Raw genomic sequence first — 15,650 nt, 5'->3', positions numbered from 1 at the left:
CACTTTCTTCTGGTCTTTATTCAAACATTGTCTTATCAGAAAGGCCTTGCTTATCATCGATATAAGACAGCATCCATACTTTCACTTCAGCTTTCCTGCTCCCCGTTTCCTGTTTAACTTTTCTCTATGATTCTTATACCATGGGACAAAGTGTTTATTCATGTCTTTATTCCTTTACTGTCCATCTCCTAACCCCACAACAGAAAGTAAGCATTATGATGTCATGGACTTTGTTTTATGCACTGCCTTATTTCAAACCCTAGAGCAGTGTCAGATACAAAGATACTCAAAAAAGCTTTACTGAATAAATAAATTAGAAATGAATATACAACGTGAGCAAATATACAATTTACACCTATGTACTCAGCACATGCTTTGTTCCTGGAAAATGTTTCTCTCCTTCATATTCCAGCTAACTCTTTGCACCCTTACATATATATGGATCATGTGAGCCTGATACGTTCGATTAGTTCCCTATCCCCTGATCATAATGGATATGTCTAGAGAGCATCATCTGACACAAAAGGCAGTCTCCTCCAAATTTCCATGCCTGGACACAGTTGATTGATCTGGAGTGGACATCAGCCCTAAGCTAAAGTATTTAGGAATTGTAGCAAATACAGTCCATCTCTCCTTTTATGATTAAAGTTAAACAGTCAAGACTCCAGAACTGTTGACTGGCTTGTTTTATGCAAAAAGGTGGACAACTGTGAGAAAACACGATGAAGTCAAAGACCTAGAAAATATGACATCAAATGGTGAAATCTTGAGTCAAAGTCCAGAATTCTGTTTTCCTGAGGAATACCTTAAGTAATAAATATTGTTTTCAACAAATTTGGGGAAGAAATATATTAGCACTCAATTCTTGAGCTGAAAAATATTAAACTGTGACTTAATTTTTAATAATTTTCCAAGATTTTCTCTTTAATAGTAAGAGCAGTGTGCATATTTTAACATGAGTGTGACTTTTCTGCAACGTTATCATTAGTTATAGTTCCAGGTCAAAAGAATCAGATCTATTCTCAGTGGGGATATCAAGACTGAGTATTTTATTGCTGTCGCGAAAAGAACTTTGAAACAACATCTGATATAACCAATGGAATGCCAGATATAGGGCGTCAGATTGCATTTCATAGTGATCAAGTTATTTCTGGAATTTTATTTAATCATACCCTGACTTAACAGCTAAAAAAAAAAAATGAATAAAAATGATGGCTATTCATATTTGGTAATAAGACAATAATAACATCAGTGGTTCTATAGCTTAGTAACCAAGCCCAGAGGGATGATACTGTAACCTTTTTTTAATCTAAAAAATTATCATTTCTTAACACAGCAGTAAAAGATGTCTCCATGCAAAATGTTTCTGCTTCATAACTTTATCAAGGCTGATCCATTATTTTATAACTATGGCCATCCTTGTCTTCTCATCATTATTATGTTTTATTTTCCTTCATAAGTATCAATTCTACATGACCATGAGTTAATTTTCTCCAACCAATATGTGTATTTGCACAGCTCAGTCACTCTAATTTCTCAAGTTATATGCATGATCTCATGGGTTAAATTGTGTCCCCAAGTATCTCTATATTAACATTCTAACCTCTAGAATAGGTACCCCAGAATATGAAGTTTTTAGATTTTAAAGATGTTCTTCACAGTCTTCAGCAATATCTGTTGAAAAGTATGAAATTATTTTCATATTTACTTATTTGAAGGTAATGTGTCTTTTATCTCTGGATACTTTTATGATATTCTACCATTGTTTTTAATAATTTGATGACAAGTCTTGATGGTTCTTTCTTTCTTCCTCTCTCCCTCTCTCTCTCTCTTTCTTTTTTCTTTTTTTCTTTTTATTTTTTCTTCTGTGTGCTATATACATACATACATGCACACAGAAAAAGTCTTCAGGCTTACATGATAATATCTTACTTTTTTTTCTTTTGTCTGCATGCATGTTGTCCTACTTGGTGTTTGTTGAGATTCTTGGAAATGTGAGTCGATAGACTTCAACAAATTTAGAAAAGTTTTGCTCATATGTCTTCAAATATTTTTCTGGCTCCCTTCCTTTTCAGAGACTTTCATTACGCAGATGCTAAACCACTTAATATTATTCCAGAAGTCACTGAGGCTCTACTCATTTTTATTAGACTTTCTCTCAGTATTTCATTTAGAATAGATTCTATTACTATTTTCATTTTTTAAAAATCTCTTCTTCTCTCTTCTCTTTCTCTCATTATCTTTATGTTCTTTAAGTACTAGAGTACTTGAAGATAGTTATAAAAGCTGTTTTGACATATTTCGACTGCTAATTACATCATCTCTGCCATTGTTTTAAAATGTAGGTTTTATTATTATTATGGTATAGAAAGGCCAACAGATCAGAGAATGATTGTCATTAAAAATAGAGTGCTATATTTATGATCTCAAGAGGAGGGGCCACACAGGTGCAGTCAGGAGACAGAGGGAGGAAATATAGGCTAGTGCATTTATGGTGATTACCATAGGAAGGAATGGGACAAGCAGGGTAAGCAGGTTTGGGATTGGCTAGTTTGAATAATTTCATCAGGCTCTGGGGGATAATGGTTGTCTTTTGTTGTATAGGACCTGGCCCTGGGGTGATTAGGACAAGGGAATAGAGGCCTGGGATGAGAAAGACTGATAAAGGAGGTGGCTCAGGTATGGGCTCTGGATTGGTTGATTTGAAAGTGAAAGGCAGATTTGCAGAGGACTCTTTTATTATCTCTAGGAAGTGGCTGACCCTAAAAGGAGCAGTCCCTCCCAGGGTCAGCAAGCTCCAAGATGTCAAAGTATCAAATACTGAAACTAGAAAATGTGGTTGTCACAAATATCGCTGCACCTGTTTAAAATGATTTATCTCCTCATTGTGGCTAATATTTCTCTGCTCCTAAGAATGTTTAGTCGTTTTTGATTGAATGTTGAGTATTGTGAGGTTATATTGTTGAGTGTCCAGATTCTGTTGTTTTTCTTTAAAGACTGTGAACTTTGTTTTCGTAGGCAGTTGTTTGCAGATTGGTTTTATCCCTGTGACATGTGTTTCTAAGCTTGGCTGGAAAGTATCTAAATAGACCACACCAAGGAGATTTCAGCCCTACTACCAAGGCAGGAATTTACTTTTCTTTATGAAATATTTTTTCTCTTTATTAATGAAAATTATGCTTATATTATACCAAGAACTATAGCAGAACTATGTAATAAAACATGGAAAAGATGAGGCCTGCACTAGTTTCTCATAAAACCATTAGGTGGTGTTAGGCATATAAACTAAATAGAAAGGCCAACAAATAAGAGGATCATAAATATAATACTCTCATTGAGCAAACAATGGTATATGAAAAGTGAGATACTATACAAAGTTTTCACCAACTATAAAATATGTAAATATGATAATATTTTAATTACAATGGATTCGGAATAGTAGAACTTGGAAGTCTCATAGGGCTTTACAAAGGTGCACATTCTTTAGGATTTGAGCATCTATTATGTACTGCTGACCTAGTATTATGCTAAGTTATGGAAATACAATGGTAAAGAGAACATATCTCTGGCTAGAAGGAGCTTATCATCTTTTGAAGTACCAAAACAAGTAAATAGGGCTACAAAAGGATGTCTTTCGTGTTATGACAAGAGTGAATGTGTAAGTCAGTCATTTCAATGTGCTTTCGTCTTTCCTCTTGACATTAGGGAAACCTCTCAAGAGAAAGTTGTATAAGCTGAGGACAAATGATTATTAAAATTTAGTCAAATAAAAGAGAAAGAAGATTGGAAGAGAGGTTAGAAGTAATTCATAGCAGAGGTAACAACGTGTGTAAAAACTTAAGAAACACAAGAATAATGAACATTTGTAGATTGAAATGTATAGTGGTTTGGTACTGCTAGAACATGGTAGTCAGAAAGAATGGAGTGTGGCATGTAGCCAGACTAGATAGGGAGGCAGAGGCCAGATGATGGTATACTTATGATGTAATATGAAAGAGTTTGCATCTTAATAAGAGCAATGGGATACCTCAAATGGTTTTCAGAAGTGGGTTGTTGCAGACATGGGAAAAACTATTGTTTGTATGATTCTGCTAAATTGGAAATATTTATTCTCTTTTGACTATCTTTGTGTATATATAGTAATTTTATATCATTCTTTGCTATCCATATTCTATAAACTTTCCTTTAAAATCATGCCTAGAACTTATTATCTTGCTATATACAAAACTCTAGTAAGTTGGTAAACTGCTCATTTAATTCTCACAAAATCTTAAAATGTACATAAAATTATGTTCTCTACTTCTTAGATGGGAAAATGAGGCACTGAGAGGTTGAGTAACTTGATATCACTCAGTTGGGATCCAAACTCAGGCAGTCAGGCTCCAAAGTCTAAACTTGTAACTACTATGTTATTGTATTTTCATAACTTTATTGTAGAGATACTATCTTTAAAATATTGTTCTCTTTTATCTCAAGGTGGATAACATTTGTTAGAATTATATTATTTTTACCTTTATCTCTTCCTTTAAAACATTTTGTCTTTTAGGATTTCAAGTTGTAGACTCTATTCTGAACATTTTTAAATGTGCCCATCTGCTTAATGATGGCAGTTCACATTGGACCACCCTTTTTTTCCAGTCCTTTTCTATTACAAATAATAAGATGAACATAGTATCTCCTCCCCAAGTTTCTACCATCCTATTCTGTCCAGGAACCAATCATTTACTCCCTACTGATAAGAATTATATAGACTGTTGTGATTTCTTTAATCCTTTCTTCTTCCCTCTTTCATGTATCAGAAAAGGTAAAATGTGTTTTCAATCCCTTTGTATTTAATTGAAAGAGATTTTGTACATACAATCTGATACTTAAAGTTCTTCCCTTAGAGTTTGAATTCACTTTCGCATCAGTGTACGATCTGTGTCAGGAATGCACCATTTATTTCTTTTAGTTTGGCTGGACACCCAAATCAACTCTTAACATAATTTCTATTTCTCTCTTCCTTTTACCTGTACAAATTGCATTCTATTTCTTCTTAGCTTCTATGTTCTATGCAATTCTGTACAGGAGTGATTGGTAAAGCCAGTGTCTCTTGGGTAAACAGGACTTAAATGAAATCCCTTCGACCTTAGAGCTAATCTAATCTCCAGCTTGTGGCCTTCAGTAAAATGCAGTCATTCAGAGTATCAGAGTCAATAAATATTTATCTCCTAGAGTGATACAAAAGCTGTGCTAAGCACTTTACAAACATTATTTCATTTAGCCCTCACAACAATACAAAGGAGATAGAATCATCTAAAGATACAGAAACTGATGTAACTACTTTGCAGTGAGCGGTCAAGGCTCTGCCAAGTTATCTGATTCTGAGTCTAATTCTCTCTGCTTTTAAACAACAGTTTTCTCAGGTTTTATATGTCCAATGAAGGACTCACAGTCCTACTAGTCAGTGGACCCACGAAGTCAATTAATCAAGGGACTAGATGCTCAAAATGGAATCTTCTAGTGAACCTGGTGACTTACAGCCTATCTTTGGGACCACACATCATGCCGAGAATGAGGGCAGTGTGGAAAAAAAAATCCATGGCCTGAGGTATAAGGCAGTAAGAAATCTCACCAGCTTGGAAAGACCCTAGCACAAAAGGAGTGGGAACAGAAAAAGAAAATAGAAAATATTTGGGTAGATTTCAATAAATGCTATGTAGACAAATTGCAGAGAGAAAGAGAATTTGTATGAATTTCCAAAGCTTGTGGGAAAAGTCAGTAACCCAATAATTGAGCAGTCATTAAACAAGGGGCATTTGATCAAGACAGTGGAAGTGTGACATAAAATAATTGTGAGGCTGGATTTTCTCTCATAATTGGATTTCCTCTCACTAGAGAACAATGGGTGGTATAATGGAAATCCACATTGATGTAGAATAGTCATTATCAATGGTTTTTACATAACAACAGACTAGATTGTTTTGCATTTTTTTGCATAAGCATTGTATTTTTCCTTTTTTCATGAGGTTTTCCTGTTATTATTTGTTGACGGTTCTATTATCTGCAGACCAAATAATTGTGAGGAGGTAAGGCCAAGAAATTAAAATTAAAAGTATGCTTTTAGAAATTAGATGTATTCGAAAGTTACCAATATGTAAACTAACTTAATGTACTGCTGAAGGACTCTACTGAACTTCTCCCTACTGATGCTATGATCCAATTAGAAAAATAACAGAGTAAGCAAGAGCAGGACACCATATTGTCATTATTGAAATAAATAAGAAAGTAAATAAATAAGTAAATAAATAATTTGCATGCAGTATTTTCTCATTGTCATTTCCTATTATTAATCAAAATATATGTTAAAGGATCTGAATTATCAAAAAGCATCAGAAACTTCTGGAAAAAAATGTCCAGAAGATTCTCATGTTATATGCTTTTTCATAACTGCTCAAAGTAGAATGTCAAAGCAAAGTCAAATAGATAAGGGGGTGATGGACTCTGTAAACAGAAACCTGCTACAAAGACAGTTCTGTAGGTTTCCACTCGTCTTTGAATTCTAGCTGAGGTAAGCACAAGCCAGGGTGGGGGGCGGGGAAGACAGAGAAGAAAGAAATTTTGATGAATAAACGCTGAACTTCAAAGAAAATGGATTTAAAAGCCTAGCTTATTTAACTTATTTAAGAGAATAAATAAGAAAAAAGAAAAAGAAAAATGGAATATATTTATAACCACAGCAAATTTTATTTTTAAAATATAATTTACAAAGCAACATTGAAAATAATTTATAGCTTCTGAATTCCTCTGAAAATCTCATGATGTTTGTGATCAAAAAATAAGAATTATAACTGTTTTTGATGAAAAATTATGCAATTGCACAGTCCAGTCTTATGCAATCTTTCTGTTTTACCATTTCCCATAAATCCACAGGTATTACAACACACGTGCTTTTTTAATGAGACTTTGTTTTGAAATCATGGTTGGTCTTCCTGGTTAGATTAGCAGCAGAGCAAAAGTTGTTGTAACTCTTAAAAATCTAATACCAAACATCAGTATTCTAAAATCTAATATGACACATAGAAAATGAACTCCGAGCTTCAGTAGATAAAATTACCTATTCAGGCTGACAGAGTGCTAAGTGAATAGAAATGTAGAAAGATGTCAATTTATTTGTTAAAACGTCATCATCATCATCACTCAAGAAAGAACTTGGAAAATAGATTTCCTCATCAATTTTTCTTATCCATGAAAATAAAATAAATGAAAATAAAAAGAATGGAAAAAATAAAAAGAATGGAAGAGGATAAAACAGTAAGAAAATGCAATAAGTTGGAAAACTTGTGGACAAATGCTAACTGAATTAGCAGACCACAGAAAGTGGACACCTAAGCAGACAGTGTAAAATTCTTCAGTGGGTCAGGCTCCAGAAAGCCTCAGAAACTGAAGGCACCAGAGAGGTGAAGGAGCTCATTTGAGATTTTGTTTCCTATCATTTTAGAAGCAAAGTATTTATTATTTGCTTTAAAATATAAATGTAAATCTGAAGCTCAGTTATTACATCAACAAATATTTGTATGGAGTACAGAAGATATATTTACCCATATTTCTGATGCTTATTTCTAGATTTACCCCTTTGTAACTTTTGCAGATGATGAAATAAATGTCTAACACCAAACCAGAAAAGACACGCCCACTTGAAATTCTGGGACTACACAATGTGATCATTCAAATACGTTATACATTTTTTAAAACCCATAACTTTAAATTGCATTTCATAATGATATGTGTATCAAATTGTCTGATTTTGCAAAGGAGAAGTGATATTTAGCTGCAGAAAAATACCAGGAAACTACTTCTGGCTTGCAGGAGATACTGGCAAAATAGATCTTTATTTAATTGTGGACCTTATCTTCCTATATGCATTGAATGAGCCTTAAGCCATTCTTAATTTTCTAATCTGTTTTGTTTGGTGACACAACAAATATACTAAGTTACTTCAGAAGAATCTTAGTTTTCTTAACCTTGTCATTTTATGTTCTTCTGTGTCTTGTCTGCATTCCTTCTAAGATTCAATGATTTCCGATCAATTTAACATAGAGTTGAGGAGACGTCAGAAGTAACAGATGCTTCAGTGGAAGTATCTTCCCCTCTCAAAATGAAGTATCATATAAGCATATGAATTAGAGAGTTAAAATAAAATAATCTTGCTGTTTATATAATATCATACATTCTACGTATATCATGGATGATGTTATGTGGTGACCAATTTCTTAATGATAGAGTGATAGGGGAGACATATGCAAAACCAGACACTGAATACAGCTTCAAAAGTTTCCACAGTTCATCAGCTTCTTCTTTAATTGTAGCTAATTTCTCTCCATTTAAAAATATTTTACAGATGTAACTTTATAATTTGTGTGTAGTTTTGGAAAATATTTTGACTAAATGAGTCAAAAGCCAATTAAAATGTAAATAAATTTATTTGACTATAAAAAGATACAATGTATTAGTGAAAAAAGCTGAACACAATTTATGATCTGTCAGAATTAATATGGAGAAGAAAATTGTTCAAATGATGGGAATTCTAGTCTTCTAAAGGGATTTAGTATTTTAATAAGTACTTAATTTTGAAATATATCTATGAAATGATCAGTGCTGTAATTAGTACACCAGCTGCAACATTAAATAAAACACATTTTGATGGCTTAATATAATAAAAATTTATTACTTTTTTATATACCAATGCATGTGTTCCTGAGATTGTGGACGTCTGCTCTATCCTTTTATTAAGGAGCCAGCTGATGTAAGTTCTGAATTTTTAATTGTTGGCTACCAGGTTGTCTTATGCATGAAAATCAGGTGACGAAGTAGGAAAGAAAAACATGGACCTTCACACCAGAAATAACTCACACTTATTTCTGCTCACATTTCATTGGTAAGAATAAGTCACATGACCCACCGAAGTGCAAAGGAGCCTAGGAAATAAAACTCCTGGGCAGGATGCAGTTTCCTACCAACAGCTCTATATCAGGGATGGGAAACCAGAATCTTGGGCAAAATCCAGCCTGCTACCTACTTTTGTATGGCTAAGAGTGTGTTTTACATTTTTAAATAGTTGTCATATAAGTACCTACATTATGTCTTCTATTTTGCCCGTTCACTTGCAAAGTATCAAATATTTACTATTTGGAACTTGACAGAAAAATTTGCTGACTTTGGCCTACACTATGGGGGGAAAAAAAACCCACTTGGGTTTTTCAGCCCTTATAGCCTCCAAAGTCCTATGTATAGACTCCTTCTCCCATAGAGAAGACTTACATCTCTAAGAAAACCACCTTAAGAGCCATCTCGTTACAGAATCCAACTCAAAGTCTAGGATCTCTACCCTCCAGTCCAAATGGGTCTCTTTATGATCTTGAAGATCACAAAGTACAAGTTATCATTCCACCTCCACTCATTTCCCACAGTCAAAATAAAATTATGAAGCAAGGATTACACAATAATTATTATCATTTATGACAAGGAAAAATGGGAGACTCAACAGCAACATATCACAGAAATAATGGAAAACCACCTGTAGGTGTAATGTCTCAGCACTGGAAGCATTTCCTTGAGTAGACCCTAAGAAATGCCCTTGTTCATTGTTCTCTGCAGCCCTTGGCTGTGAACTCTAGAAGGTTCTTTCTTCACATTATTCTCCCTGGCCATATCTGAAGTGGGTGTTAGGAAGTAATGCCTTCCTAGTGGACTTTTCAGATTTCTCAGCCCACTTCCTTCACATGCAGTTTTGGGGGCCAAGAGTTGCTTAAATGTTCCAACATATAAAGATTTCTGCGTTTGGTCTCATGGCTTCTTTGTAATATAGTTCCCTTTAAAAGACTGAAGACCTCTGAATTAAGGTTGCCAGATCAACAACAAATAATGTTTTAGTATAATTATGTCCCCTGTAATATGTTCTGTGATAAATATATGATATTTGGGACATACTTATGCTAAACGTTATTTGTTGTTTATCCAAAATTCTAATTTAACTGAGTGTCTTGTACATTTATTTGCTAAATCTGACAACCCTATCCTGAATTCTTTGTGTGCATGTTTCAATAATAATACCCAAAGTTTTTTTTAGATATTATCCTTGAACCTGATTCAGACCTTGGTTTTTGGGCCCAAGATCTCTTCCTTTCAAGTCTGTGGTAGCTACATTGCTACTGTACCAATAGAATGGAGAAGATCCACAATTAACATGATTTTTGACACAGTGCTGAGCCTTAATGGGTCCTTGAAACCAAACACTTTTTAGGCTGGTCTTTTCCCATTTGAACAATGGAAACTGTTCCAATCCTGAGAAGCTCTACATTTCTCCACAATTCCTATTCTTTTTTATGTAGTCTCTCAAGCAAGCTAAGCCAGTGCCATATATTTTAGGATTTTATTATAGCAGCATCCACTGCATATAACAATATCTGTACAATTTAGAGTAAAGCTAGCTGGTCTATAAATGAACCACATAATCTCCATGAATGAACACTGGAGAGATTTATTTCTCAATTAAGTAACAGTCCCCCAAAGATGCTTCATCAAGAACTCTACACTGAGTGGGGAAAGTGCTTCTGCTCCACTCACTCACTAAGCAATTAAGGTTGATAAAAGTCCATAATCTTCAGCAAGAGTTTATCTTAGGCATTGACATCCAGGAGGCAGAAGGAAAAAAAGAATGGGGAAGGCATAGGTGCTTCTTCTATCTTTGGCCAGGAAAGAAGACCCTAACATATTCTGAAATAGAGAAAAAAATCAAATGTCTCACTTAGGTGCAAGGGGACTAGGACATAAAAACCTTAATTAGACAACTGTGGAAGGTGACTGGTGAACTTTTGATGGATATCTGGTCTATGCTACGAAGGGTAAATACATCTTTCTTTCTCACCCCAAATGGTCATATACAACAACAGAAACACTTACTGAATTTCTGCTATTTGCAAAGCACTTCAGTGGATGCTGGAAAGTAAAAGATAAACAAAAATTCATGGTCCATGCCAAACATTAGTTATATGTTGTATGCATGCTAGACCAGATGTAAAAATGCCACAGACTGTGTGGCTTAATCAAAAGAAATACATTTTCTCACAGTTTTGGAAGTTAGACATTCAATATAAGGTGTTAGCAGGGTTGTTTTGTTTTTTCATTTCTGTTTTTGTTTTTTCAGTCCATGGGGGAAGGATCTGATGTAGGAGAGCTTGGCTTGCAGATGGACATCTTATTCCTGTGTCTCCACCTGGTCTTTCTTCTGTGTGTGTGTGTCCTAATGTCCTCTTCTCATGAGAACATCAGTCCTACTGTGTTACAGGCCACCCCACAGACCTCATTTTAACTCAATTACCGCTTTAAAGACTCTAGCTCCAAACACAATTACTTTCTGAGGTACTGGGAATTAGGAATTCAACATCTGATTTGGGGGAAACACATGTCTTAGAAAATATATTTCATTTTTTTTCTTATTCCTTTTCTTCCATAAAATAATTTATATGTTTTATCTCTCCAGTTTAACATCTTATGATGGCTAACTTTATGTGTCAGCTCAACTGGGCTAAGAGGTGCCTGAATAGTTGTTAAAATATTATTTCTGGGCATGTCTGTGAGAATGTCTCTGAAAGAAATTAGCATTTGGATGAGTAGGCTATGTGCAGAGGTTGCCAGTGTGGGTGGGCATTATCTAATCTGTTGAGGGCCTGCATAGAACAAAAAGCTGAGAAAGAGTGAATTCTTTCTCTCTGCGTGAGAGAGAAAGAATTCATCTTCTTCTGCCCTTGGACATAAGACACTCCCAGTTCTCAGGCCTTTGGACTCTGACTAGGACTTATACTATCTCCCCTTCCTCCCCACTACTCCAATTTTTAGATGTTTGGACTCATATGCCACAGGCTTCCCTGGCTCTCAGACCTCAGACTCAGACTGAATTACACTCCTGGCTTTTCCGGTTTTCCAGCTTGCAGACAGATCCTGGGACTTCCCAGCCTCCATATCATGTGAGCCAAGTCCTATGTGTGTATATATATATGTATACACACACACACACACACACACACACACACACACATATACATATGACATATACATATATATACACATATATATGTATATGTCATATATATGCATATGCATATGTATATGTATATATATAAAATTCCTATTATATATATTTCTATTATATATATATTATATATATGCTTCTGAAGTTATTTTTTTAAGTCATTGAGAAAAAAATTTTTTTAAAGAGGGATAATTTCCCTTGGCAAGAATAATCGAATTATAATTAACTCAGAAAAACACAATCAACCATAATGTAAATTATTGTCTCTGTACCTATAGAATGAAAAACACTATCTAAATAATGTAAGCATGCCTAATGTTCTCAGGAAACAAAGTTTGACTTGTCCAAGTAGAAAAATTACAATAAAATAATACTCAAAAAGAGTTCTGTTTAACAAGATTGATTTCATTCTTTTTAGTTTGTACTATATGTAAAGAATAAACCTAAGATTTTATCAAAGATAATGTTTTCTGATGGGTAGAATCTCTCTTCATGTTAAACATTTTAGATATTGAAGGGCCTGAGAGATTTTATGAACTTTATCTGTGGTCTTGAGCTCCAGGATGTGTATAAAATAAGGTCATTATATAATATCATGAAAATCACTTTGTAAAATTTAAACAGGATTGCAAAGTCCATACAATTAATATGTAAACAATTTGAAAGCAGAAAAATCAGATCTAAAATCTGTGACTACATTTAAATTTCCGTTGCATATAATATAACTTAATTGCAATTAATCCTAAGTATTTCCAGAAGAGTGATAAAGAACTCTCATGCCAAGTGGAAAGAAACATCTGGGGGAGGAAAGTAAAGGAAAAATCCATGGTCTAAAATTAAAATTTAAAAAAAAAAAAAACCCTGCTACCTCTCTCTCATAGATCGACTTTGATCGTTCCACAGTAATTAGGGCATGCAGTTTATGGGTTTTTTTGTTTGTTTGTTCCTTTGTTTTTTTGTTTGTTGTTGTTGTTTTTTATGTGATTCTATTTACTTCCCATCATCTGTTTCCCTTTTACGTCCCTGGCCATATATACCCACATATCTGACCTGACCCGTAAATGCAGATGCCAGATCTGTGACCATAAAATATTTTCCCTGTCACTGAAGAAATTCTGCCTACATAGAGAGGAAACCCACAATTTTGGTCTATGTAAAGTAATCTCTAGTGTGTAAGATTAATCTCTGTAATCCACAAAAACAAAGAAAAACAACAGAGTAAGTAGTCTACAAGCTCCTCTTTACATGCTGCAACATTTATTGCAAAAAAAAATTTAAGAAAACTCTACCTCATGCAAGACGTTGTTTTAACCAGTGAATGTATGGGAGTGAGATGTTTTCTCTGAGTTAATGGGAAACTGACCCAGAAATGAACTACAGCAAGAAGCTTGATTTGGCACTTAGAAAAGAAACTTTTCTGACCACTCAGCCAGAATTCAGCTTTTCATTGCCAGATTTTAAAAATAAGGATCACAAGAGTTACACAGGTGCTGCTGGTGGGCTAATTATAGGTGCCAAGTCAAATGAGTCTTCTCTGGCATCAGGTCGGATAACTTTATGATGCCATGACTTGGTTATAAAAATACATCCTTCCATTAGCAGGAATGTTATGCAAAATGTGCAACTCAGTACTGTATGAAGATTAATTTATCTGAAGTTTACCAGTTAACTTTCCTTCTTCCCAAATTAGGTAACAATAATATTGTCCAAAGATCCACAAATAAGTCCGCCTTTAATAAAATTGCCATCAAACTAAAATGAGGATTTCTCAACTCTGCACCATTGACATTTATGAACCAAATAATTCTTTGCTGTGAGGGGCTCCTCTGTGGATTATAAAACATTTAGCAGCATCCCTGGGCTCTATTCAATAGATGCCAGTAGCATGCCTCCACTTATGACAATCAAAAATGACTCCAGATATTGCCAAGTGTCCATGGAGGAAAAAAATTATTGATTGAAAACTACTGCTCTAAAATAGTCATGCTACACAGGAATGCCAACAAAATATTGGGGGCACAATGCAAAATAAACATATGGGCCCCTTTTTCAAAAAACATATTATGAATTTCAAGATGGCTACAACAAAGCATTAAACCAAGCAATGGGTTTTTCCAAACACAAGGTCCTGTATGGCTGCATAGGTCATTAGCTCAGGGTGTTGGCCCTGTTGCTACAATAGTCTACCTCATTCCTCCACATCACAATGCTAATAAGATACATTTGTATAATTTATAACTTATACTGGCTGAGCTCACAGCTGCCGACACCCTACATGCTTCCCCCATATGTTAGGTAGTTGCTTTTACCACCACCTTAGTGTCCAACTATTTATCCAAATTCTGTCTTGTTTGCCATCCTCCCAGGTACTCACCTCTTTATTTGTCCTCTCATTTTTTCACTCATGTGGTCATTGGAACAGAACAAGATCTTTTTACTTAATGGCTTGTTTTCTTTCAACCAGGAGTCTGCTGCCAACTTTCTACCTATTACCAAACAGCTGGGCTGTCTTGGGCAACTTCTCACTCTCATTCCACGTCCCCCCACTTCCCACAAAAGGCTATGTGCATTCCTACATCCCTGCCACAGTCCTGCCCCAGGAGACTCCAAAATTAGTGCTCTCAATTAGTTTGGTGAACAAAATTCCACTAACGTGACCATTTTATTTTGACCAAAAACTACCATTTAGTGAGTTCTTCCTAAGGCAGACTTTAGTGCTCAAAGTAGTATTACATCAGTACTTTGCAAATGAAGAAACCAAGACTTTGCAAAGTTTAAAAGAAAAACTACACCCTGTCCCAGATCATACAGTAAAATTTAGAATTTGAAGTCATTTCTAACCACTATTTTATCTTCTGTTAATCTTTATCTTGCTGGTGGAGTGAATTTTATTGATTCCTCCCTACCACACCCATTAGCTGTGAAGATGCATTTCAAAACCAAAGAAACACCATTAGAAAATACTTGGCATGGTATTTGTAAGTGACTATTCAACAGGAAGAAAACACTGTGATTCTCTAATACTTTATCATGTCTCAGAATTAAAAACAAGAGAAAACCAAGAAATCTTAAGACTAGCTTTTTTGAAGATATCAGTTTTCTTTAACACAAAACTTTATTACTTCTATTTTACAATCATTCATTATAAATAGTTGGTTTCCAAGTATATGTTATAATGAGCTCACCCAGGAATATAAAAGTAATTTTTAAAGTAGAAGATATTTGATTACCAAAGTAATCATTTTTTCTAAAATATAATTTCTCATTTATTTCATTTAAAATGTTATTTTATTCCATATTTTTTATTCTCAAATCTAGAACTTTTATTAAATAAGTTAACCTCAAAATTCTTTACATTGTCAAATGAGACATTTTCCTTTTTGAGGTATATATGTATCAACTTTCTGCTAAAATTTATGATTCCCTGTTTATATGTGAATAGTGTTTTGGAAATCCATTCTGATGAAATAAATTTCTGTATCCTGAGCTCCTATGCCACCAGTCATTTATGGTAAATGCCGACCCCTAAATTTAGCCATTATAAAAAAATCCCACAATAAGAGAAGGAAAAATGTAGTAT

Source organism: Pteropus medius, unplaced genomic scaffold (assembly GCF_902729225.1).
Source record: "Pteropus medius unplaced genomic scaffold, Ma_sr-lr_union100, whole genome shotgun sequence".
NCBI classification, from domain to species: domain Eukaryota; kingdom Metazoa; phylum Chordata; class Mammalia; order Chiroptera; family Pteropodidae; genus Pteropus; species Pteropus medius.
Note: the sequence above shows the minus strand (reverse complement) of the source record.